The sequence below is a fragment of the Oncorhynchus mykiss genome, chromosome 24 (genome assembly GCF_057628025.1).
Source record: "Oncorhynchus mykiss isolate SJ-2025 chromosome 24, ASM5762802v1, whole genome shotgun sequence".
Taxonomy (NCBI): Eukaryota; Metazoa; Chordata; class Actinopteri; order Salmoniformes; family Salmonidae; genus Oncorhynchus; species Oncorhynchus mykiss.
Window position 1 is genome coordinate 23,841,115 of NC_143045.1, and position 26,085 is coordinate 23,867,199.

The following is a 26,085-nucleotide window of genomic DNA, read 5'->3' on the forward strand; positions in this document are numbered from 1 at the left end:
TCTCCTTAATGTCAATATGTCTTGTCCATTGCTGTTCTGGTTAGTGTTTATTGGCTTATTTCACTGTAGAGCCTCTAGTCCTGCTCACTATACCTTATCCAACCTATTAGTTCCACCACCCACACATGCAATGACATCTCCTGGTTTCAATGATGTTTCTAGAGACAATATCTCTCTCTTCATCACTCAATACCTAGGTTTACCTCCACTGTATTCACATCCTACCTTACCTTTGTCTGTACATTATACCTTGATGCTATTTCATCGCCCCCAGAAACCTCCTTTTACTCTCTGTTCCAGACGTTCTAGACGACCAATTCTTATTGCTTTTAGCCGCACCCTTATTCTACTCCTCATATGTTCCTCTGGCGATGTAGAGGTGAATCCAGGCCCTGCAGTGCCTAGCTCCACTCCTATTCCCCAGGCGCTCTCTTTTGACGACTTCTGTAACCGTAATAGCCTTGGTTTCATGCATGTTAACATTAGAAGCCTCCTCCCTAAGTTTGTTCTATTCACTGCTTTAGCACACTCTGCCAACCCGGATGTTCTAGCTGTGTCTGAATCCTGGCTTAGGAAGACCACCAAAAATTCAGACATTTTAATTCCAAACTACAACATTTTCAGACAAGATAGAACTGCCAAAGGGGGCGGTGTTGCAATCTACTGCAAAGATGGACAGAACTCTGCAGGCTTACTATCCAGGTCTGTACCCAAACAATTTGAACTTCTACTTTTAAAAATCCACCTCTCTAAAAACAAGTCTCTCACCGTTGCCGCCTGCTATAGACCACCCTCTGCCCCCAGCTGTGCTCTGGACACCATATGTAAACTGATTGCCCCCCATCTATCTTCAGAGCTCGTGCTGCTAGGCGACCTAAACTGGAACATGCTTAACACCCCAGCCATCCTACAATCTAAACTTGATGCCCTCAATCTCACACAAATTATCAATGAACCTACCAGGTACCTCCCCAAAGCCTTAAACACGGGCACCCTCATAGATATCATCCTAACCAACTTCCCCTCTAAATACACCTCTGCTGTCTTCAACCAAGATCTCAGCGATCACTGCCTCATTGCCTGCATCCGTAATGGGTCAGCGGTCAAACGACCTCCTCTCATCACTGTAAAACGCTCCCTGAAACACTTCAGCGAGCAGGCCTTTCTAATCGACCTGGCCGGGGTATCCTGGAAGGATATTGACCTCATCCCGTCAGTAGAGGATGCCTGGATATTTTTTAAAAATGCCTTCCTAACCATCTTAAATAAACATGCCCCATTCAAGAAATTTAGAACCAGGAACAGATATAGCCCTTGGTTCTCCCCAGACCTGACTGCCCTTAACCAACACAAAAACATCCTATGGCGTTCTGCATTAGCATCGAACAGCCCCCGTGATATGCAGCTGTTCAGGGAAGCTAGAAACCATTATACACAGGCAGTTAGAAAAGCCAAGGCTAGCTTTTTCAAGCAGAAATTTGCTTCTTGCAACACTAACTCAAAAAAGTTCTGGGACACTGTAAAGTCCATGGAGAATAAGAACACCTCCTCCCAGCTGCCCACTGCACTGAAGATAGGAAACACTGTCACCACTGATAAATCCACCATAATTGAAAATTTCAATAAGCATTTTTCTACTGCTGGCCATGCTTCCCACCTGGCTACTCCTACCCCTGTCAACAGCACTGCACCCCCAACAGCAACTCGCCCAAGCCTTCCCCATTTCTCCTTCTCCCAAATCCATTCAGCTGATGTTCTGAAAGAGCTGCAAAATCTGGACCCCTACAAATCAGCCGGGCTAGACAATCTGGACCCTTTCTTTCTAAAATTATCTGCCGAAATTGTTGCCACCCCTATTACTAGCCTGTTCAACCTCTCTTTCGTGTCGTCTGAGATTCCCAAAGATTGGAAAGCAGCTGCGGTCATCCCCCTCTTCAAAGGGGGGGACACTCTTGACCCAAACTGCTACAGACCTATATCTATCCTACCATGCCTTTCTAAGGTCTTCGAAAGCCAAGTCAACAAACAGATTACCGACCATTTCGAATCTCACCATACCTTCTCTGCTATGCAATCTGGTTTCAGAGCTGGTCATGGGTGCACCTCAGCCACGCTCAAGGTCCTAAACGATATCTTAACCGCCATCGATAAGAAACATTACTGTGCAGCCGTATTCATTCATCTGGCCAAGGCTTTCGACTCTGTCAATCACCACATCCTCATCGGCAGACTCAACAGCCTTGGTTTCTCAAATGATTGCCTCGCCTGGTTCACCAACTACTTCTCTGATAGAGTTCAGTGTGTCAAATCAGAGGGTCTGTTGTCCGGACCTCTGGCAGTCTCTATGGGGGTGCTACAGGGTTCAATTCTTGGACCGACTCTCTTCTCTGTATACATCAATGAGGTCGCTCTTGCTGCTGGTGAGTCTCTGATCCACCTCTACGCAGACGACACCATTCTGTATACTTCCGGCCCTTCTTTGGACACTGTGTTAACAACCCTCCAGGCAAGCTTCAATGCCATACAACTCTCCTTCCGTGGCCTCCAATTGCTCTTAAATACAAGTAAAACTAAATGCATGCTCTTCAACCGATCGCTACCTGCACCTACCCGCCTGTCCAACATCACTACTCTGGACGGCTCTGACTTAGAATACGTGGACAACTACAAATACTTAGGTGTCTGGTTAGACTGTAAACTCTCCTTCCAGACCCATTTCAAACATCTCCAATCCAAAGTTAAATCTAGAATTGGCTTCCTATTTCGCAACAAAGCATCCTTCACTCATGCTGCCAAACATACCCTTGTAAAACTGACCATCCTACCAATCCTCGACTTTGGCGATGTCATTTACAAAATAGCCTCCAATACCCTACTCAACAAATTGGATGCAGTCTATCACAGTGCAATCCGTTTTGTCACCAAAGCCCCATATACTACCCACCATTGCGACCTGTACGCTCTCGTTGGCTGGCCCTCGCATCATACTCGTCGCCAAACCCACTGGCTCCATGTCATCTACAAGACCCTGCTAGGTAAAGTCCCCCCTTATCTCAGCTCGTCGCTGGTCACCATAGCATCTCCCACCCGTAGCACACGCTCCAGCAGGTATATCTCTCTAGTCACCCCCAAAACCAATTCTTTCTTTGGTCGCCTCTCTTTCCAGTTCTCTGCTGCCAATGACTGGAACGAACTACAAAAATCTCTGAAACTGGAAACACTTATCTCGCTCACTAGCTTTAAGCACCAACTGTCAGAGCAGCTCACAGATTACTGCACCTGTACATAGCCCACCTATAATTTAGCCCAAACAACTACCTCTTTCCCAACTGTATTTCATTTATTTATTTATTTTGCTCCTTTGCACCCCATTATTTTTATTTCTACTTTGCACATTCTTCCATTGCAAAACTACCATTCCAGTGTTTTACTTGCTATATTGTATTTACCTTGCCACCATGGCCTTTTTTGCCTTTACCTCCCTTCTCACCTCATTTGCTCACATTGTATATAGACTTGTTATACTGTATTATTGACTGTATGTTTGTTTTACTCCATGTGTAACTCTGTGTCGTTGTATCTGTCGAACTGCTTTGCTTTATCTTGGCCAGGTCGCAATTGTAAATGAGAACTTGTTCTCAACTTGCCTACCTGGTTAAATAAAGGTAAAATAAAAATAAATAAAAATAAAATAAAAAGTGGGCTTTGGTGGTAAGGTGTATGACTTAATAAAAATGTATGTAGACAGAAAACAAGTGTGCAATAAAAATCAAAAACCAAAGAACAGAATTATTTTCACAAAATCGAAGTGTGAGACCTTGGCTGCAGTTTGAGTCCAAATCTTTTCAACATTTATATCAATGAATTAGCAGACATGTCGGACCATTCTCCAGCCCCAGGACTCACACTATTTGACACAGAGGTAAAATACCTGCTATATGCTGATGATTTGGTACTTCTATCACCAACCAAAGAAGGTCTTCAACTGAACCTTAACATTCTACAGCAGTATTGCCATAACTGGGCCCTGCCAGTAAATTTCAAAAAAACTAAAATCATGATTCCCCCCCCCCCCCCCCCCCAAAAAAAAAAAAACAGATGTCAGAAACACAAATATAAATTCACCCTGAACAACACCATAATTGAACACACTAAAAATGACACATACAGTGCAAAATTATTCAGCCCCCTTAAGTTAATACTTTGTAGCGCCACCTTTTGCTGCGATTACAGCTGTAAGTCGCTTGGGGTATGTCTCTATCAGTTTTGCACATCGAGAGACTGACATTTTTTCCCATTCCTCCTTGCAAAACAGCTCGAGCTCAGTGAGGTTGGATGGAGAGCATTTGTGAACAGCAGTTTTCAGTTCTTTCCACAGATTCTCGATTGGATTCAGGTCTGGACTTTGACTTTGCCATTCTAACACCTGGATATGTTTATTTTTGAACCATTCCATTGTAGATTTTGCTTTATGTTTTGGATCATTGTCTTGTTGGAAGACAAATCTCCGTCCCAGTCTCAGGTCTTTTGCAGACTCCATCAGGTTTTCTTCCAGAATGGTCCTGTATTTGGCTCCATCCATCTTCCCATCAATTTTAACCATCTTCCCTGTCCCTGCTGAAGAAAAGCAGGCCCAAACCATGATGCTGCCACCACCATGTTTGACAGTGGGGATGGTGTGTTCAGCTGTGTTGCTTTTACGCCAAACATAACGTTTTGCATTGTTGCCAAAAAGTTCAATTTTGGTTTCATCTGACCAGAGCACCTTCTTCCACATGTTTGGTGTGTCTCCCAGGTGGCTTGTGGCAAACTTTAAACGACACTTTTTATGGATATCTTTAAGAAATGGCTTTCTTCTTGCCACTCTTCCATAAAGGCCAGATTTGTGCAATATACGACTGATTGTTGTCCTATGGACAGAGTCTCCCACCTCAGCTGTAGATCTCTGCAGTTCATCCAGAGTGATCATGGGCCTCTGATCAGAGATGCAGTCAAGTCTTCTCCTTGTATGAGCTGAAAGTTTAGAGGGACGGCCAGGTCTTGGTAGATTTGCAGTGGTCTGATACTCCTTCCATTTCAATATTATCGCTTACACAGTGCTCCTTGGGATGTTTAAAGCTTGGGAAATCTTTTTGTATCCAAATCCGGCTTTAAACTTCTTCACAACAGTATCTCGGACCTGCCTGGTGTGTTCCTTGTTCTTCATGATGCTCTCTGCGCTTTTAACGGACCTCTGAGACTATTACAGTGCAGGTGCATTTATACGGAGACTTGATTACACACAGGTGGATTGTATTTATCATCATTAGTCATTTAGGTCAACATTGGATCATTCAGAGATCCTCACTGAACTTCTGGAGAGAGTTTGCTGCACTGAAAGTAAAGGGGCTGAATAATTTTGCACGCCCAATTTTTCAGTCTTTGATTTGTTAAAAAAGTTTTAAATATCTAATAAATGTCGTTCCACTTCATGATTGTGTCCCACTTGTTGTTGATTCTTCACAAAAAAATACAGTTTTATATCTTTATGTTTGAAGCCTGAAATGTGGCAAAAGGTTGCAAAGTTCAAGGGGGCCGAATACTTTCGCAAGGCACTGTACCTTGGTCTGACCATATCGGCATTGGGAAACTTTAATATGGCAGTGAAGGCACTCAAAGAAAAAGCCTGCAGAGCATTGTATGCAATAAAAATGAAATTATTCAATATCAACATCCCAATTAGAATTTGGACCAAAATATTTGACAGTGTAATGCTACCAATAGCTTTTTACGGAAGTGACGTTTGGGGGCCTCTCAATAAACTGGACTTACTGTATATGTGGGAAAAACATCCAATTGAAGCCCTATATGCAGAATTCTGTCGGAGAAATCCAGAGAAATACACTAACTAATGCATGACGGGCAGAATTGGGCCGCTTCCCAGTGGTAATGAAAATACAGAAAAGTTCATTAAAATCAACAGGTGTTGGACCTAACCAACCAAGCTGACACCAGCACTGCTTCAAAAGAAATAATTCCAATAAACAAAAACATGAACCAATCAAAGGACTCATATTTACAACATTGGAAAAACGAAACAAAATCCCAAAGCCGACTAAATTGCTATCTGGCCCTAAACAGAGAATATGAATTGGCCGATTATCTCTACTCTGTCAGGGATATTAAGCCGAGACAGATCCTTACCAAGTAAGTGAGTGACCACCGATTGGCAATAGAAACCGGCAGACATAAAAAATACATGGTTACCCAAAGAGGAGCGTGTATGTGGTCACTGCACGACAGGGGAGGTAGAAACAGAGAGGCACTTTCTCCTTTACTAAATATTCCTCACCAAGTGATTCATTATTCACAGAAATTACTACATTTATTCCAAATTTTAACTTCTTTAACCCAGAGGAAAAACTAAAAATACTCATGGGGAAGGAGCTATGGCTCCTCTTGCAGCCAAATATGTCTTTGTCTGCCATAGCCTGAGGGATACTGGATAATAACATCTGCATAGTTTTCACAGATCCCTCTGGAACTTTCATTGCGCACACCTGGCCCTTATTCCCACTAATTGTATTTGTATATATATGCCCTTTCACCATGGTCTGGTCAATTATTGTTACAATGTCCGTTGGTGCGTGTGAGTACGTGTGCTGTGTGTTTTGGGCTTTCGTGCCATTGTGGATTGCGTAGATGATTACGGATCTCATCCCGTGTGTTAATCATTGTGCGCGTGTGTCATTTATTTGAAGTACTCCTCGCTCTTTTGTTTGGGTATCACCATGTGTTTTTGTATAGTGTTTGTTTGGTCTTTGTCCCTGTGCCTTTACACGGTACGCCGTAATTTGGGTACAATAAAAAAACTATTATGCATTCCTGCGCCTGTCTCCCGAATCTCTTCATACCAGTAAACAGTAACTTCCTTATTATTACTATTATTGCTATTACTATTTTTGATGTTGTTGTGACTATCATTCCAAATAGTAGGGGTGATGGTAGTGATAGCAGTTTAGTGATGGTGGTGGTAGTAGTAGTAGTAGTAATAACAATGATGTTGGTGGTAGTAATGATGAAGATGATAATGGTGGTGGTAGTAATGATGATGATGATGGTGGTGGTAGAAATGATGATGATGGTGAAGATGACAGTTAGTTATAGTTTAATTTTCCATGTTTAGCTTTTTATATTTATTACATTTCTACTACTGACTGTTACCATTTAATTGTTGTGTTTTTTTATTATATTTATTTTTTATTTATTATTATTTACTACCATTGTATATTATTATTTGTTATGCATCATAATTGTTTTACAATGTATATTGTATACATTGTTGCTTTGGCAATATTGACACAATATTTTTTATGCCAATAAAGCAGCTTGAATTTGAGAGAGAGAGAGAGAGAGAGAGGCATAGATAGAGGCATAGAGACAGAGAGAGAGAGGCGCATAGAGAGAGAGGCGCATAGAGAGGGAGAGGCATAGAGAGAGAGGCGCATACAGTGGCTTGCGAAAGTTTTCACCCCCTATTTTGTGGCCTTACAACCTGGAATTAAAATACATTTTGGGGGGTTTGTATCATTTGATTTATACAACATGCCTACCACTTTGAAGATGCAAAATATATTTTTATTGTGAAACAAACAAAAAAAATGTAAACTTGAGTGTGCATAACTATTCACCCCCCCCAAAGCCAATACTTTGTAGAGCCACCTTTTGCAGAAATTACAGCTGCAAGACTGTCTCTATATGTCTCTATATGTCTCTATAAGCTTGGCACATCTAGCCACTTGGATTTTGCCCATTCTTCAAAACTGCTCCAGCTCCTTCAAGTTGGATTGGTTCTGCTGGTGTACAGCAATCTTTAAGTCATACCACAGATTCTCAATTGGATTGAGGTCTGTGCTTTGACTAGGCCATTCCAAGACATTTGAATGTTTCCCCTTAAACCATTGGAGTATTGCTTTTGCAGTATGCTTAGGGTCATTGTCCTGCTGGAAGGTGAACCTCTGAAACAGGATTCCCTCAAGAATTTCCCTGTATTTAGCGCCATCCAAAATTCCTTCAATTCTGACCAGTTTCCCAGTCCCTGCCGATGAAAAACATACCCACAACATGATGCTGCCACTACCATGCTTCACTGTGGGGATGGTGTTCTCGGGGTGATGAGAGGTGTTGGGTTTGCGCCAGGCATAGTCTTTTCCTTGATGGCCAAAAAGCTCCATTTTAGTCTCATCTAACCAGAGTACCTTCTTCCATATGTTTGGGGAGTCTCCCACATGCCCTTTGGCAAACACCAAACATGTTTGCTTATTGTTTTCTTTAAGCACTGGCTTTTTTTCTGGCCATTTTTCCATAAAGCCCAGCTCCGTGGAGTGTAAGGCTTAAAGTGGTCCTATGGAAAGATACTACAATCTCCGCTGTGGAGCTTTGCAGCTCATTCAGAGTTATCTTTGGTCTCTTTGTTGCCTCTCTAATTCCCTCAATTGCCTGTTCTGTGTGTTTTGGTGGGCGACCAACTCTTGACAGGTTTGTTTTGGTGCCACATTCGTTCCATATTTTTATAATGTATTTAATGGTGCTCCGTGGGATGTTCAAAGTTTTTAATATTTTTTATGACCCAACCCTGATCTGTACTTCTTCACAACTTTTTCCCTGACCTGTTGGAGAGCTCCTTGGTCTTCATGGTGCCGCTTGCTTGGTGGTGCCCTTTGCTTAGTGGTGCTGCAGACTCTGGGGCCTTTCAGAACAGGTGTATATATACACTAGGATCATGTGACAAATCATGTGACACTTAAATAAAGTTCACCTGTGTGCAATCTAACTAATTATGTGACTGCTGAAGGTAATTGGTTGCACCAGATCTTTTTTAGGGGCTTCATAGCAAAGGGGGTGAATGCATATGCACCTACCACTTTTCAGTTTTTTATTTTTTAGAATTTTTGAAATAAGTATTATTTTTTTCATTTCACTTCACCTATTTTGACTATTTTGTGTATGTCCATTACATGGAATTCAAATAAAATACAGATTGTAATTATAGGTTGTAATGCAACAACATAGGAAAAATGCCAAGGGGGGTGAATACTTTTGCAAGGCACTGTAGAGAGGCACATAGAGAGAGGCGCATAGATAGAGAGATGAATAGAGAGAGTGAGGCATAGAGAGAGAGAGATGGGTCAGATCAGTAAGAGGATGAACGGGAGAGATGACACTTCATCACCATCCAGGGACATTTTCAATCCCACACCGTCACATACAGCTCACCACAATCTGCTACTTTATATTGTGCTTTGGAGTGGCCGAGTATAAATTACGGATTAGATGAGATTATAGGTCACTGATGTCAATCTCAGACAGACAGACAGACAGACAGACAGACAGACAGACAGACAGACAGACAGACAGACAGACAGACAGACAGACAGACATCTTCCACGGACTCCCCGTCTCTGGACAAAATCTGACCACAACCCCCAATGTCATTGTCCAGAATCATGACGGTTTGCCCAGCCTGACAGGCCGTTCATTTTGACTACAAAATAAACACTTCACTCAACTACAGATGTTTTTACATTTGGAACAAAACATTGAAAACTAAATATATCCATGTAAGCTGCTAGTTTCTGTTTAGCAACAACAGTTAAATAGACCTGGTGTCAATCATGCATGCCCAGCCTGGCAGAGTGTGGAGGATCAAAGACCACATTATCTTTTAAAACCACCACAGGTTCTGGTTGTGGATTCAACCCACCAGCTAAACAATCTGTGCTGTCACAGCATTAGCACTGATAAGCTATTCCTTTGGGGAGACGGTCTCTCCTTCAGTTCACCTTAATAGACTGGAGCTGTTTTGAAAATAGGATGGGTGGGGTAGGATTAGTATGTGTGGTCACTGTGTGATTGATTGCGCTAGCGGAACCCCAGTCCTAGACAGGTTATTAACCAGGTAGGCCAGTTGAGAACAAGTTCTCATTTACAACTGCGACCTGGCCAAGATAAAGCAAAGCAGTGCATAAAAAAACAACACAGAGTTACACATAAACAAACGTACAGTCAATAACACGAAAAAAAATAGATTTTTCTATGTACAGTGTGTGCAAATGTAGAAGAGTAGGGAAGTAGGTAATAAATAGGCCCTAGAGGCAAAAACAATTACAATTTAGCATTAATACTGGAGTGATAGATGTGCAGATGATGATGTGCCTAAGGTTAAGGTCCACCCATGCTGCCCTGTTCTGAGCCAATTGTAATCCCTCTTTGTGGCACCTGACCACACGACTGAACAGCAGTTCAGGTGCGACAGAACTAGGGCATGTAGGACCTGCCTTCTCAATAGTGTTGTTATGGCATAGTAGCGCTTTATTAAAGACAGACTTCTTCCCATCTTAACTACTGTTGTATCAGTATGTTCCGACCATGACAGTTTACAATAGGGTTACTACAAGCAGTTTAGTCACCTCAACTTGCTCAATTTCCACATTATTCATTTCAAGATTTAGTTGAGGTTTAGGGTTTAGTGAATGATTTGTCCAAAATAGAATACTTTTAGTTTTTAAAATATTTAGGACTAACTTATTCCTTTCCACCCATTCTGAAACTAACCGTAGCTCTTTCTTAAGTGTTGCAGTCATTTCAGTTGCTGTAGTAGCTGACGTGGACAGTGTCAAGTCATCCGCATACATGGACACACTGGTTTACTGTCTCTGCTACCGTACGGCAAGCGGTACCGGAGCGCCAACTCTTGGACAAAAAGCGTCCTTAACAGCTTCTACCCTCAAGCCATAAGACTGCCCACCTGGACTATTTACATTGACCCCCCCCCCCCCCCCCCCTTTGATTTTACACTGCTGCTACTCACTGTTTATTATCTATGCATAGTCACTTAACAAATTCTCTCGACTAACCTGTACCCCCATTCATTGACTCTGTACCGGTACCCCCTGTAAATAGCCTCGTTATTGTTATGTACATTTCCTGTAAATATTTTAGTAATGCTATTTCTTGAACTGCATTGTTGGTTAAGGCCTTGTAATTAAGCATTTCACGGTAAGGTCTACCTGCTCTATTCGGCGCTTGTGACAAATAAAATGTGATTGGACTAGTAAAGATTGAAAAAAGTAAAGGGCCTAGACAGCTGCCCAGGGGAATTCCTGATTCTACCTGGATTATGTTACAGAGGCTCCCATTAATGAACACCCTTTGTTTTCTGTTAGACAGGTAACACTTTATCCACAATATAGCAGGGGGTGTAAAGCCCTTACACAAGTTTTTCCAGCAACAGACTATGATCGATAATGTAAAAAGCTGCTTCGAAGTCTAACAAAACATATTATCATCAATTTCTCTCAGCCAATCAGTCATTTGTGTAGGTGCTGAGCTTGTTGAATTCCCTTACCTATAAGCGTGCTGAAAGTCTGTTGTCAATTTGTTTACCGTAAAATAGCATTGTATCTGGTCAAACATATTTTTTGCCAAAAGTTTAGTAAGGGTTGGTAACAGGCGGATTGGTCGGCTTTTTGAGCCAGTAAAAGGGGCTATACTATTCTTGGGCAGCAGAATGACTTTTGCTTCCCTCCAGGCAGAGGGCACACACTTTCTAGTAGGCTTAAATTGTCGTTTGTACAACCTGTTACATAACGGGGGGACACAAGCTTGTAATGGCAGGGTAGTGGATTCGATTGTAGTGGGTTCGATTCCTGGCACCACCAATACGCCAAATGTGTGCACGAATGACTAAGTCGATTTGTATAAAACATATATGTATATATAAAGTGCCTTCTTAATAAAGTACTCAGACCTGTCAGGATTTGGCCAGGATTGTTCCGGTTTTGGCCACTAGATGCCCCCATTGTGCTTTTTTGACCCTTTTGTTTTCCCTTGTTTCCAGTTATTATTTGCACCTGTGCCTCGTTTCCCTTGAATGTATTTAAACCCTTAGTTTTCCTCAGTTCTTTGCTCTGTGTTTGAATGTTAGCACCCAGCCCCAGCGAAGCTGTGAACATTTGTTACTCCAGTTGAACTCTTGTGGTACTCAGTTTTTGTTCTCGTTTATTTATTTTTGATTATCTTTTGAGGCTTTTTCCCTGCTGTACCTACCACCTTGTGGATTTACCTTTTGACTTAGAGGATTACCTTTTTCTCTTGGAATTACTTTTGACGTTGTGGATATATATTTTTGCCTGAAGAACCTTCCTTTTTACTTTATTAAAACACAGTCTCAAGAACTGCTGTGTCTGCCTCATCTTCTGGGTTCTGCCGACTATTAGTGGCTTAGTTTGCTAAGTGACTGTTTCTCACACCGGAGACCTGAGTTCGTAACCGGGTCCTGACAGAAACACAGAGCCAAAATGCAGCCAGTTCCCAGGACATTTTTGCCACGCTGTCCCACCACGAGGGGACTGTCCAACTCCACGAAGCCACTCTGGTTCAGCAAGAGGCCTTAATGGCTAGACATTCTCAACTTCTATCGGAGATGCTGACTTCCATAAAGCAGATACAGTGCCTTGCGAAAGTATTCGGCCCCCTTGAACTTTGCGACCTTTTGCCACATTTCAGGCTTCAAACATAAAGATATAAAACTGTATTTTTTTGTGAAGAATCAACAACAAGTGGGACACAATCATGAAGTGGAACAACATTTATTAGATATTTCAAACTTTTTTAACAAATCAAAAACTGAAAAATTGGGCGTGCAAAATTATTCAGCCCCTTTACTTTCAGTGCAGCAAATTCTCTCCAGAAGTTCAGTGAGGATCTCTGAATGATCCAATGTTGACCTAAATGACTAATGATGATAAATACAATCCACCTGTGTGTAATCAAGTCTCCATATAAATGCACCTGCACTGTGATAGTCTCAGAGGTCCGTTAAAAGCGCAGAGAGCATCATGAAGAATAAGGAACACACCAGGCAGGTCCGAGATACTGTTGTGAAGAAGTTTAAAGCCGGATTTGGTTACAAAAAGATTTCCCAAGCTTTAAACATCCCAAGTAGCACTGTGCAAGCGATAATATTGAAATGGAAGGAGTATCAGACCACTGCAAATCTACCAAGACCTGGCCGTCCCTCTAAACTTTCAGCTCATACAAGGAGAAGACTGATCAGAGATGCAGCCAAGAGGCCCATGATCACTCTGGATGAACTGCAGAGATCTACAGCTGAGGTGGGAGACTCTGTCCATAGGACAACAATCAGTCGTATATTGCACAGATCTGGCCTTTATGGAAGAGTGGCAAGAAGAAAGCCATTTCTTAAAGATATCCATAAAAAGTGTTGTTTAAAGTTTGCCACAAGCCACCTGGGAGACACACCAAACGTGGAAGAAGGTGCTCTGGTCAGATGAAACCAAAATTGAACTTTTTGGCAACAATGCAAAACTTTATGTTTGGCGTAAAAGCAACACAGCTGAACACACCATCCCCACTGTCAAACATGTTGGTGGCAGCATCATGGTTTGGGCCTGCTTTTCTTCAGCAGGGACAGGGAAGATGGTTAAAATTGATGGGAAGATGGATGGAGCCAAATACAGGACCATTCTGGAAGAAAACCTGATGGAGTCTGCAAAAGACCTGAGACTGGGACGGAGATTTGTCTTCCAACAAGACAATGATCCAAAACATAAAGCAAAATCTACAATGGAATGGTTCAAAAATAAACATATCCAGGTGTTAGAATGGCCAAGTCAAAGTCCAGACCTGAATCCAATCGAGAATCTGTGTAAAGAACTGAAAACTGCTGTTCACAAATGCTCTCCATCCAACCTCACTGAGCTCGAGCTGTTTTGCAAGGAGGAATGGGAAAAAATGTCAGTCTCTCGATGTGCAAAACTGATAGAGACATACCCCAAGCGACTTACAGCTGTAATCGCAGCAAAAGGTGGCGCTACAAAGTATTAACTTAAGGGGGCTGAATCATTTTGCACGCCCAATTTTTCAGTTTTTGATTTGTTAAAAAAGTTTGAAATATCCAATAAATGTCGTTCCACTTCATGATTGTGTCCCACTTGTTGTTGATTCTTCACAAAAAATACAGTTTTATATCTTTATGTTTGAAGCCTGAAATGTGGCAAAGGGTCGCAAAGTTCAAGGGGGCCGAATACTTTCGTAAGGCACTGTATCTGATCGACTTCCCCCGGCAACCGCTCCCACCCCAGTACCTCAGATTCAAGTGCCCATGGCACTTAACCCCCTGGCTGAACCTCGTCTTCCACCTCCCCAACGGTTCTCAGGTGATCCGAGTGCTTGTAAGGGGTTTTTCACCCATTGTTCTCTCTCCTTCGAGCTGCAACCGTCGTGGTTTCCCACCGACCGGTCCAAGATTGCAAATATCATCACCCTGCTGTCAGAAAAAGCCCTGGCCTGGGCTACTGCTGTGTGCGATGCCCAAAGTCCCTGCTGTGCCAGCTACTCTGCCTTTGCTGAGGAATTCAAGCGAGTGTTTCAAAGTCCTACCAGCGGCCCTGACTGAGCCAAACAGCTCCTGACTCTCCGCCAAGGTCGGCGCAGAGTGACGGACTATGCCACCCAGTTCCGCACGGTGGCAGCAACGAGTGGCTGGAACGACAAGGCGCTCACAGTGTGCTTTCTGAAGGGTCTTTCCGACACCATCCAAGATGAACTGGCCACTCGGGAACCACCGGACAACCTCGAGTCATTGATCAAGTTAGCCTCGCGCATAGACCAGCGTCTGAGAGAGAGAGAGAACTCAACCGTAGATCTCTCACCATAGCTCCTATCGGTCCCAGCTTCGAGTCCCCGCCTTTATCCTCGCTGGCTCCACTGGAACCCATGCAGATTGGACGCATCTCCCAGGCTGAGAGAGACCGCCAGATGAGGAAGCGATGCTGTCTATATTGCGGCAAACCGGGCCATTTCCAGGGAAACAAACTGTCCCGTGCAGGCCTGGGGGGGACTGTAACGGGAAACATAACCTCCTCCCATACGTCCAACTCCCGGCTGCTCATTCCAGTCACCCTTTCCTGGGACAACCACAAGCTTTCCCTTCAAACCTTGGTAGACTCTGGAGCCGCAGGAAACTTCATGGATGGTATCTGGGCGAAGGAGAATGGCGTCCCCTCTGAACCTCTAAGGGAGCCCATGAGGACATTGGATGGAAGCCCTCTGGGATCTGGACTTGTCACTCGCGTCACTACCATCTTGCGACTTTCAGTTTCCCAACACCAGGAAGTGATGAACTTTCATCTGATCCCCTGTTCCGAGTTCCCTCTCGTCCTTGGCTACCCCTGGCTTCACAGCCATAACCCTCACATCGACTGGTCTGTGGGCACTGTCAAGCAGTCGGGTCCTACGTGCCAAGCCACTTGTATCTTCCCGAGTTTCCCGAGTTCTCCTCCCGAGTCCCTAGAATCCATCAACCTGTCCTGAGTTCCCGATTGTTACCATGACTTCAAAACGGTATTTAGCAAACAGAGGGCCACCATGCTACCACCCCATAGACCTTACGATTGCCCCATCGACCTGTTTCCGGGCACCTGTCCCCCCAGGAGTCGGATCTTTTCCCCATTACGTCCTCGCATCGACTACCGGAGACTCAATGCCATAACCGTCCGTAACCGCTACCCGCTACCCCTTATGGCCACAGCATTTGAGCTGCTCCAGGAAGCAGTTGTCTTCACTAAGCTTGACCTGCGGAACGCATACCATCTTGTGCGGGTCAGACACGGTGACGAGTGGAAGACCACTTTCAACACGCCTACTGGTCACTACGAATACTTGGTGATGCCCTTCGGCCTGACCAACGGTGCCCCGGCTGTGTTCCAGGCGCTCATAAACGATGTGCTTAGGGATATGCTTGACATCTTCGTGTTTGTTTACTTGGATGACATCCTCATCTTTTCGAGCTCCCCACATGCTTTGTGTTCTCCCTTCAAGAACACACAAAGCATGTCAGACAAGTACTCAAATGCCTCCTAGACAGCCATTTGTACGTTAAGCCGGAAAAATGTGAATTCCATTCCTCCCGAGAACAATTCCTGGGATTTGTAGTGGAACCCGGTCGAGTCCAAATGGACTCCAGGAAGGTAGGGGCAGTAGCGGATTGGCCCACCCCCAAGTCCGTTAAGGAAGTTCAGCGTTTCCTGGGCTTCACAAACTTTTACCGCAAGTTCATCAAGAACTTCAGCTTGGTGGCAGCCCCTCTCTCAGCTTTAACCAAGGGTGGTAACGCAAGGTTTCAGTGGGGAAAAGAAGCTGAGACGGCCTTCCAAGGACCCAAGCAGCGCATCCTCTCTGCTCCCATCCTGACACTACCGACTGGGGATGAACCGTTTGTGGTGGAGGTAGACGCATTAGAGGTTGGTGTTGGAGCTGTCCTGTCTCAGAGGGGTGAAGACAAGAAGCTCCACCCTTGCGCCTTCTTCTCACACCGGCTTACCCCGGCCGAGAGGAACTACGATGTGGGGGATCGTGAACTCCTAGCGGTTAAGATGGCATTGAAGGAATGGAGACACTGGCTCGAGGGGGCTTCTCAACCGTTTCAAGTGCTTACGGACCACAAAAATCTGGAGTATATCCAGCAGGCGAAGCGGTTGAACTCCAGACAAGCTCGATGGTCTCTTTTCTTCAATCGATTCCAGTTTATCCTCACCTATCGGCCCGGGTCGAAGAATCTCAAACCAGACGCCTTGGCCCGAGTCTACGCTCCTGCCATTCGAGAAGATACTGACATGCCTGTCCTTCCTGCAACTAAGATCGTGGCCCCGATCTCATGGCAAGTTGAGGATACCGTGAGACGAGCTCAAGCTTTCAAACCGGGTCTGAAAGGAGGTCCTGCCAATCGGTTGTTTGTCCCCAAGGCAGCGAGGACCCAGGTCCTTCTGTGGGGGCACTCCTCTCGCCTCACCTGTCACCCGGGCGTAGGTCGCACCTTGGAGTTCATCCAGCGAAAGTTCTGGTGGCCCACCATAGAAGAGGACGTTGCCACTTTCGTCAAGGCCTGTCCCGTGTGCTGCCAGGGCAAATCTTCTCACCTCCGCCCTCAAAGACTCCTTCACCCTTTATCTATTCCCCACCGACCCTGTTCCCATATCTCGTTGGACTTTATTACTGGCCTTCCTCCGTCCCATGGTAATACTACTATCCTAGTCATCATCGACAGGTTTTCTAAGGCGGCCAGGTTCGTCCCCTTGACTAAGTTACCTTCTGCCAAGGAAACGGCTGAGTTGGTAATTAACAATGTGTTCCAGTCTTCGGCATTCCTCAAGATATGGTTTCCGACAGAGGTCCCCAGTTCGCCTCAAGGTTTTGGAAGGCCTTCTGCCAACTGTTGCAGGAATTCAATTGCTCTATGTTTTAATACCCAATTAAAATTGAACACTGTCAATTCATAAGGATTTGTAAGACCCTTATTTTATAATAATGGACAGAGCCCAGTCTTAAAGTCAAACAGCAGAGTTTATTCACGAGAGTACTGAACACGATACAGTTTACCACAGGTTATAAACTGAAAATGACGTCATTAGTTTTTGAACTGTCCCGTCTCTTCTCCCACCCTGGTACAAAGGCAGTATCTCAAGCCTTCCCACATCGTCTCCCTACCAATTGAATATAATTTATTATTTAGAATTAATTAATTTATTAAGTCTTCTTGTGTAGATAAGCATTCTAGCCAGTCTGAAGATATAGTTCATTCATTTCTACCAAGGAACAGACAGTCATTGTTCTAATTCTTGATTACATTTACACACATTATATTCAGTAATAGGATTAAGAAAGAAAATTCATACATATACAGTAACATAATAGTATTCTGATTAGTACATATACAGTAACATAATAGTATTCTGATTAGTCAGTCCTGATTGAAATGTATACATAATTAGTCATTATTGATAAAAATTCCTTTAACACCAACTCATAGGGGCCACTGCCAGTCTATCTTCAGGGTACCACCCGGAGTCCAACGGCCAAACCGAGTGGATGAATCAAGAGCTGGAAACCGCCCTCAGATGTATGGCCTCCAACAACCCGTCCACATGGTCGTCCTTCATTATTTGGGCCGAGTACGCGCACCCTACCTTGCGCTCCTCCTCCACTGGTATGTCCCCGCATGAGAGTCAGTTTGGCTATGCTCCTCCATTGGAGCATAGCCATCCATCCAGGAAGAAGTTGGAGTGCCTTCAGCCTTGAAGTTCATCAGACACTGTCGGCTTACGTGGAGGAAGACCCGTCTTAATCTTCTGCGTGCCTCACAGCGGTACCAACGACAAGCAAACAGACATCGCCGTCCCGGGCCTACCTTGCGCCCCGGCCAGAGAGACTGGCTCTCCACAAAAAACTTACCGCTACGGGTGGAGTCTCGCAAGCTGTCCCAGAAATACATCGGTCCCTTTAAGGTTGCCAGGAGAGTGAACCCAGTTACATATCGCCTGCACTTACCCAGATCCCTTAAGATTAATCCCACATTTCACATTTCCTTATTAAAACCTGTTGTTTTTTCTCCCCTTGTCCCGGCAGGCAGACCTCCCCCTCCGCCATCGGAGACCAGCCGGCTTATACCGTCCATCGGATACTGGATTCCAGCCGGGTGCAGCGGTCCTGGCAGTATCTGGTGGACTGGGAAGGCTACGGTCCCGAGGAGCGCTCCTGGGTTCCTGCCAAAGACATACTGGACCCTGACCTCATTCGACAGTTCAGGGCCCTCCACCCCGAAAAAGCTGGTAGGAATGTCAGGAGCCGTTCCTAGGGGGGAATCTGTCAGGATTTGGTCAGGATTGTTCCGGTTTTGGCCACTAGATGCCCCCATTGTGCTTTTTTGACCCTTTTGTTTTCCCTTGTTTCCAGTTATTATTTGCACCTGTGCCTCGTTTCCCTTGAATGTATTTAAACCCTTAGTTTTCCTCAGTTCTTTGCTCTGTGTTTGAATGTTAGCACCCAGCCCCAGCGATGATGTGAACATTTGTTACTCCAGTTGGACTCTCTTGTGGTACTCTGTTTTTGTTCTCGTTTATTTATTTTTGATTATCTTTTGAGGCTTTTTCCCTGCTGTACCTAGCATCTTGAGGATTACCTTTTTCTCTTGGAATTACTTTTGACGTTGTGGATATATATTTTTGCCTGAAGAACCTTCCTTTTTACTTTATTAAAACACAGTCTCAAGAACTGCTGTGTCTGCCTCATCTTCTGGGTTCTGCCGACTATTAGTGGCTCAGTTTGCTAAGTGACTGTTTCTCACACTGGAGACCTGAGTTTGTAACCGGGTCGTGACAAGACCTCTTCACTTTTTCCATATTTTGTTCCATTACAGCCTTATTCTAAAAATGATTAAATCGTTTTTTCCCTCATCAATCTACCCCATAATGACAAAGCAAAAACAGGTTTTTAGAAATAGAAACTGAAATATTTGTATTATTTATTTAACCTTTATTTAACCAGGAAGGGCTCATTGAGATTTAAAATCTCTTTTTCAAGAGCGTCCTGGCCAAGATAGGCAGCATCAAGTCCTTACAAAAATTACAAACAACATGAAAAAATCTACAAGTAATCTAGTAAAAACCATAGAATTCACGAGTATAACAAAATCAAAAACAGCAAATTAAAAACATTGACAGGTCAGGGAATCAGTCGCAAGATCATTCATCAGTGATTTAAAAATACCAATCGGGACAAGTTCTTCCAGTTTAAAAGTATTTTGTAAGGCATTCCAAGACGATGGCGCAGAGTACATAAAAGCCCTTTTACCAAATTCAGTTCGGACATTTGGAACAGTTGGCAGTCCAGCGAACGAAGAGATTACCCATCACATTTCTGAACAATAAAAATGCCAAAATAAAAATCTAGTAAACCCAAAATGGCTTTGTAAATAAAAGTATACCAGTGACTGAGCCTACGAGTGACTAGAGAAGGCCAGGTTTTGCAGTTTAAAATAAATCTCAAAGTGCCATGGTAAAGGGTGTCAATTGATCTCAAACAATGAGCGGAAGCATTCATATATAAAATATCCCTATAGTCTAGTAAAGGCATAAATGTAGCCGATACTAGCCTCCTTCAGGCTTCAAAAGAAAAACAGGCCTTATTCCTAAAATAAAATCACAATTTCAGCTTCAATTTTTTTGTAAGTTGTTGAATATGCAATTTAAAAGAGAGGCCATCATCAATTAAAATTCCAATATATTTATATGAGGATACAAACTCAATCTCCTTGTAGTAATAGGTAGTAATAGGTGAAAAGTTCAGAGGTCTATTTCTTGCTTTAGAAAACACCATTAGTTTAGTCAGTATTGAGGATAAGCTTCAATTGACACAAGGTATGTTGAACAGTATAAAAAGCAGTTTGCAAGTTCTGGAAAGCTTTTGTAAGAGACAAGGCACAACAGTAAATAACAGTATCTTCATCATAAAAATGAAGTTATGCATTTTGGACATTTTTGTCTAAATAATTTATATAAATAGTGAATAAGAGAGGCAAAGAGAGGCATATTACATTCAAATATGTATTCAGACCCTTTACTCAGTACTGTGTTGAAACACCTTTGGCGGTGACTACAGCAGTCTTATTTGGTTTGACGATACAAGCATGGCACCTGTATTTGGGGAGTTTCTCCCATTCTTCTCTGCAGATCTTCTCAAGCTGTCAGGTCGGATGGGGAGCGTTGCTGCAGAACTATTTTCAGGTCTCCCCAGAGATGTTCGATCGGGTTCATGTCTGGGCTCTGGCTGGGCCACTCCAGGACATTCAGAGACTTGTCCTGAAGCCAATCCTGTGTTGTCTTGGCTGTGTGCTTAGGGTCATTGTTCTCTTGGAAGGTGAACCTTTGCCCCAGTCTGAGATCCTGAGCACTCTGGAACAGGTTTTCATCAAAGATATCTCTGTATTTTGCTCTGTTCATCTTTGCCTCGATTCTGACTAGTCTCCCAGTCCCTGCCGCTGAAAAACATCCCCACAGCATGATGTTGCCAGGTTTCCTCCAGACGTGACACTTGGCATTCAGGCCAAAGAGTTCAATCTGGGTTTCATCAGACCAGAAAATCATGTTTCTCATGGTCTGAGAGTCTTTAGGTGCATTTTGGCAAACTCCAAGCGGCCTGTCATATGCCTCTACTAGCCGCCAGTGTTTATGCGCCCTGTTTTTGGCGTGACCGTTTTGTGCCAGAGAAATAAATCTGCAAATCACTGAACCCTCTGCTCCCGACTCCTACGCACCACTCATAGTAACCCGTGACAAGTGGACTCTAATCAAGTTGTAGAAACATCAAGGATGATCAATGGAAACAGGTTGCACCTTTACTTATGTAAATAAGGTATCTGTTTTTTATTTGTCATACATTTGCAAACATTTCTAAAAACGTGTTTTCGCTCATTATTAGGTATTGTGTGTAGATTGCTAAAGATGTATTTATTTTTTATCCATTTTAGAATAAGTCTGTAACGTAATAAAATGAGGAAAAAGTCAGGGGTCTGAATACTTTCTCGAAGGCACTGTCTATTACTAAGCAGTCTTATAAGCAATCAAAGCTCTGTCGATAACCTAAATCCCATACCTTTCTCCATGTCCTTTAAAGGGTGGATATGTTGACTCTGGGTTCCTCCCTGTAAAACAAAGGAGATGATTAAGACAATGGAAAACATTATAAAGTGGTAACTGATGTGGTGATCAAATGTATGACTATAAGAAGATAATATCCTTAATAGTGGTTTATACAATGAAGACAACCAGTATTAGAAACTGTCAAACTGAGTGCATGACTGGTGGAAACCAGTAAGAAAGGACGCTTGCTTTATCTCCATGCTAAGAACATTATCATTCCTCAACTTTAAGTGCAGAATGCCGTGATCTCATCATTTAACCTACTATCATTAATTTGTATTTCTAAACAGGATTCTGCCTACAAATCATGAATAGGCAAACTGAACATCAAACCATAGCCAAATTGAATAATTTCCCAAGTGGTTTAAAATGAACCCCAATTGACTTTTAATTCCAATGCTAACTCTTCCACCCTTGAGTCAAGCATTGTGTGACGACCCTCCGACTCTGTCTGCCGTATTCTGTGGGCGGAGTTGGGAGGGTCGTCAGCTACAGGTGTGTCCCAGGATAAATAGACCTCTTCCACATTCATGGAAGAGTCTCTCTCCATGCAGACACTGAGTTTTTTTTGTTGTGTTTCTTGGTGGGTTTTGGTTGTTTGCTTTAGCACCTTTCAAAACCCTGCATTATCACATTCATGCATGAAAAACACTCACTTACACTACTGATTACTGATTACACACACCATTGTATATTTTCCTTAGTTGCTTTAGTTAATAAATATATATTTTGTTACTCCTTATCTCCACGTTGTCTCCCTTTTGTTACGGGCTTTGAGCCGGTTCGTGACAATTGTGTGAAGAACTTTTAGCACTGTCTTTCAGTTGTAACCAAAATGCCTACATCAGGAGGGTATAAACGCTCCTTCCCTAACCAACGGTGCCATATGCTACCTGACAACTCTTGCCTCTATGAGCCTCAGTGCTCTTTTCCATGACGCAGTGTGTGAGAGGACTTCTTTGAGGGAGCTCTAACCAGCTCCACATGCCTGCTCTGAGCAGGAGGCACAGGTCCTCAGAGGCAGCACAATGACTGTCTGTGTGGCATGTGGGGAGCAGCCTGGGAGAAGAGAGGGCCAAGTGCTGGGTAGGATACAGTGGGGCTGGCAGAGGCCCAAGTCCTCAGGCCCATTAGCGTACGTGGAGGGGATCCGATCTAGGTCTGTCTGAGGCACCACACAGCTACAGCTGATTTTTTTACGACTTCACTGTAAGTGCTCCTCTACCTGTGGATGGGAGCTAGGCTGTTTGGCCAGGCTGTTTGGCCAGGCTGTTTGGCCAGGCTGTTTGGCCAGGCTGAGGCGCAAACAGCAGAGATAAAGATGTCAATAGTCTCCCTATAAGGAGTCATACAACCTGAAATTATAGATTAATATTATTGGATTTGAGATTACGTCTTTAACTGAGAAATTCCTTTCATGGGAAAAATAACTGCAACATTTTGAGATGAGCATTATACTGTAAGTCTACTTAAGTTTCAATGTCACATGCACAAGTACAGTGAAAACAATGCAGTAATCAATAACAATGTAATACTAAAAATAACAAGGTAGAACAAAAACACGACATAAAAATAAGAAAAACACAATAAAGTAAGTAAGCAAGCATACTATACACAGGGTCAGTCAGTTCCAGGTCTATATTAACAATGTGCAGGGATACTGGGTCGATAGAGGTAGATATGTATAGAGGTAAAGTGACAGGGATAGTGGAGTAACAGAGGTAGATATGTATAGGGATAAGGTGACAGGGATACTGGCAAACTATATGATGATTGTATGAGTGTGTGTGTGTGTGTGTGTGTCTGTGTGTGTGTGTGTGTGTGTAGAGTAGTATAAATGTACAATTTCTGCATATTATGTGTATGTGAGCAAATTATGGCGTGAGTGTTTGTATGTGTGTTGGAATATCAGTGTGAGTTAGGGCTGGGCGATATATATCGTGTGACGTTAGAGTATAATATGAAACAATAGATGTTTTTCTATAGTTTCTTTCTTTGTGTCGCAAATCACACTCTTTACGTCAATATTTTTCGTCAATTGGACGACGCTTTGCGTTCTTCCACACGGCAATTTGCAACACAAACAAACATGAAAGAGAGTGAACGTGACACAGAGCACGGAGCTCGTACCTCAAAGAGCGGCAACTTCGGTCGCATGGATGTGGTTTGAGTATGAAAAGTCTGACACGGAACAGAAAACCATCCACGCAAAATATCCCGCAGGCCGGTCCCTCCAACAGGCTCAAACACCACTAACCTCTTTTACCACCTACACAAGAATCATGTGAAACAGGCCGGTCCCTCCAACAGGCTCAAACACCACTAACCTCTTTTACCACCTACACAAGAATCATGTGAAACAGGCCGGTCCCGACAACAGGCTCAAACACCACTAACCTCTTTTAACAGCTACACAAGAATCATGTGAAACAGGCCGGTCCCGACAACAGGCTCAAACACCACTAACCTCTTTTACCACCTACACAAGATTCATGTGAAACAGGCCGGTCCCGACAACAACCTCTTTTACCACCTACACAAGAATCATGTGAAACAGGCCGGTCCCGACAACAGGCTCAAACACCACTAACCTCTTTTAACAGCTACACAAGAATCATGTGAAACAGGCCGGTCCCGACAACAGGCTCAAACACCACTAACCTCTTTTACCACCTACACAAGAATCATGTGAAACAGGCCGGTCCAGACAACAGGCTCAAACACCACTAACCTCTTTTACCACTTACACAAGAATCATGTGAAACAGGCCGGTCCAGACAACAGGCTCAAACACCACTAACCTCTTTTACCACCTACACAAGAATCATGTGAAACAGGCCGGTCCCGACAACAGGCTCAAACACCACTAACCTCTTTTAACAGCTACACAAGAATCATGTGAAACAGGCCGGTCCCGACAACAGGCTCAAACACCACTAACCTCTTTTACCACCTACACAAGAATCGTGTGAAACAGGCCGGTCCAGACAACAGGCTCAAACACCACTAACCTCTTTTACCACTTACACAAGAATCATGTGAAACAGGCCGGTCCAGACAACAGGCTCAAACACCACTAACCTCTTTTACCACCTACACAAGAATCATGTGAAACAGGCCGGTCCCGACAACAGGCTCAAACACCACTAACCTCTTTTACCACCTACACAAGAATCATGTGAAACAGGCCGGTCCCGACAACAGGCTCAAACACCACTAACCTCTTTTACCACCTACACAAGAATCATGTGAAACAGGCCGGTCCAGACAACAGGCTCAAACACCACTAACCTATTTTACCACCTACACAAGAATCATGTGAAACAGGCCGGTCCCGACAACAGGCTCAAACACCACTAACCTCCTTTACCACCTACACAAGAATCATGTGAAACAGTAAGGAGAGAGTCTACGGATGAGACTCAAGAAAGTACAGTTGAGTGCTCATAACAAACCTGACTCAGACGTTGCAAGAGGCTTTTGCCCGAGGCACAGCATATGGCAAAGAATCAGGAAGATATAAATACATAAAGGAAATAACAGCTGCCGTTACAACTTACATCTGCAAAGACAAGGCCCTAATTTACACAGTCGAGAAACTTGGGTTTCATGAGTTGGTGCTAACACTCGACCCAAGGTACCAAATGTAAATTGATATGTGACACATATTAACGGCAAAATAACATGCAAAACAGGCAAGCACTCATATATATATATATATATTTTTTTTTAGGCTTATATATATTTTGATTGCAACTATAGCTGAAGTGTTTTCTATTTACCTTTTAAGATGTTATACATTCATATTTTATATTTTATACATAAAATAAATGATCAAATACGAGTAAGTACCTTTTAATTTGAGTATAATTAAAAATGTTATTAGAAATAGGCCTTTACATGTGGTCATTTTATTCATTGAATTTACAGAAATTGTGCAATATCGTGATATGCATCATTATCGGGATGTGAAATCATCTATATCGGGATATGATATTTTGGCCATATCGCCCAGCCCTTGTGTGAGTAGGGGGTAGGGCCTGTGAGTGTGCATAGGGAAAGTGCAAAAATAAATATAAAATACCAAGGTCAACTGCAATAGTTTTTTGTTAGCTATTTAGCAGTCTTATGGCTTGGGAATAGAAGCTGGTTACAACGCTTTACATTAAGGTATAGCCTACTTTATGAATGATTTACAAATGGTTTATAAGTAGTTGGACTGTTTATTATTAGTTGATATATTGTTTATCAATAATAATAATAATCTTTAATAAACCGTTATAACACCTTAGTTGAAATTGTGTGATTGTCATTTTTCTGCTTGCTAATAGTCTAAGCATTACCATTAGGCCTCCTTATTGTAGTATCTTGCTAATACTAGCAAGAAGCCTACAGACCTTGATCCTTCAGCCAATATGAAAATATACTGAAGGAACATTACCATCTAATCCAAAAATTACTGGCCATCTGATTTCTCTCAATCCTGAATAAAACAAAGCCATGTGTGCATGTATTCAGCTCACACAACTCAATCCATAAAACAAAACAA

At 43.2% G+C, this 26,085-nt stretch overlaps 1 protein-coding gene across 9 annotated transcripts in view; it reads right to left on the reverse strand.

Annotated features, from left to right (window-relative positions):
• The window catches only part of LOC110504038 (CMP-N-acetylneuraminate-beta-galactosamide-alpha-2,3-sialyltransferase 4), a 72,603-nt gene that overhangs the window by 36,833 nt on the left and 9,685 nt on the right, over window positions 1–26,085 (reverse strand). For 7 of the 9 annotated variants that reach the window (XR_016491391.1, XR_016491392.1, XR_016491393.1 and 4 more), the window contains one exon: window positions 21,490–21,538. The exons of the other annotated variants lie outside the window; for them this stretch is intronic. The gene's annotated coding sequence lies outside the window, so the exon portion shown is untranslated. The remainder of the gene's footprint in view (window positions 1–21,489; window positions 21,539–26,085) is intronic. 9 annotated transcript variants of the gene reach the window in all.